Genomic DNA, 1,158 nt, shown 5'->3' with positions numbered 1-1,158 from the left:
TTTGTGTCAGCACGAATGATGGGGTGTGGAGGTGACACTTTGTCTTCCATAAACTTATAGCAACGTCACACTAACGGATTACGCCGACATTAGTGGCACCCATTGAAAACAAGCTTCTATAGTTGGTGGGGGTGGCGGCCATGCCAAGCGACAAGGCAAAGGATGGCTGGAGTGATGACCTAATATATAAAGGTGACTGTGGCTGTTTGCTATGACGTATCATCTAGTAATTTTCCGTTCGAATAACTGGACATGAAAATGCTCACATTCAGTTGGGGATAAATTGACCACGAATTGTCGCACTTCAGAAGATTAGGGTCTTGTATATACGAGATGTAGTTTTTTAACACCCGTATGACCTTGAACAGAAACTTCAGGAAAACTTCCCATGGGCATGCACAGTGACAGGAACAATGATGTTCTGAACTTGTTGGATGATCTCAGTATGGGAGTAAATCTCAATGTTTTTGAGTTGCAGTCCTGCCCAAATCAAATCGACGAAGTTAAAAATGCGGCTCGTCACTATGTTGCGCCCCTCTGTTTTTAGGATTTACTACCCGTAGACGGTAAAGAGCTTTGGGACAGATCACACCATTTTAGTTCTGTTCTGACTTCCATTTGATATTAGTTCTAACTAGGTAAGTCCCACTTGGCACCCTCAGCCACGTCTCTCATTTTTAGATCTCATAGCCAGTTGGCAGGTTTTGTTACGTATTGGCGACAGCTGAAATTGCTGAAATCAGCGCCATTTCCAGCGGCATTGAGCGGTTATAAGCGAAGGCACGTAAGCCAGCTTGTCTTTTGCCTTGCAAACGTATATAAGTCCATCCAGCCATGTATGACAATGACACTCCTCTCATGCAACGTCATTTGAACATCTGCCAAGGTTTCCTTCCGACCATCAGCTTAAACCTGTGTGGTATTGTTCGCAATAACGCTTGCTGTGCCACGAGTTCGGTCCCGACCTTAAAATGTTGTGAATAATGTGGTTTATGTCCATTATGCGTCCAGCATTCATCGTTAAATTGTCAATCATATTGATTCGTTGCTGGTTTAGGCTTTTAATAAATACGATCCTTTTGTTAGCTCGTATGTTTCTGTGGTACGAAATCATTTCAACTTTATGCTGTTTGCTGTATAGGTGAACTGATGTGTTCT

The sequence above is a fragment of the Pollicipes pollicipes genome, unplaced genomic scaffold, assembly GCF_011947565.3.
Source record: "Pollicipes pollicipes isolate AB1234 unplaced genomic scaffold, Ppol_2.1 Scaffold_4295;HRSCAF=5057_pilon_pilon_pilon, whole genome shotgun sequence".
NCBI classification, from domain to species: domain Eukaryota; kingdom Metazoa; phylum Arthropoda; class Thecostraca; order Pollicipedomorpha; family Pollicipedidae; genus Pollicipes; species Pollicipes pollicipes.
The sequence above is the reverse complement of the archived record's forward strand: the minus strand, read 5'-3'. Positions refer to the sequence as shown.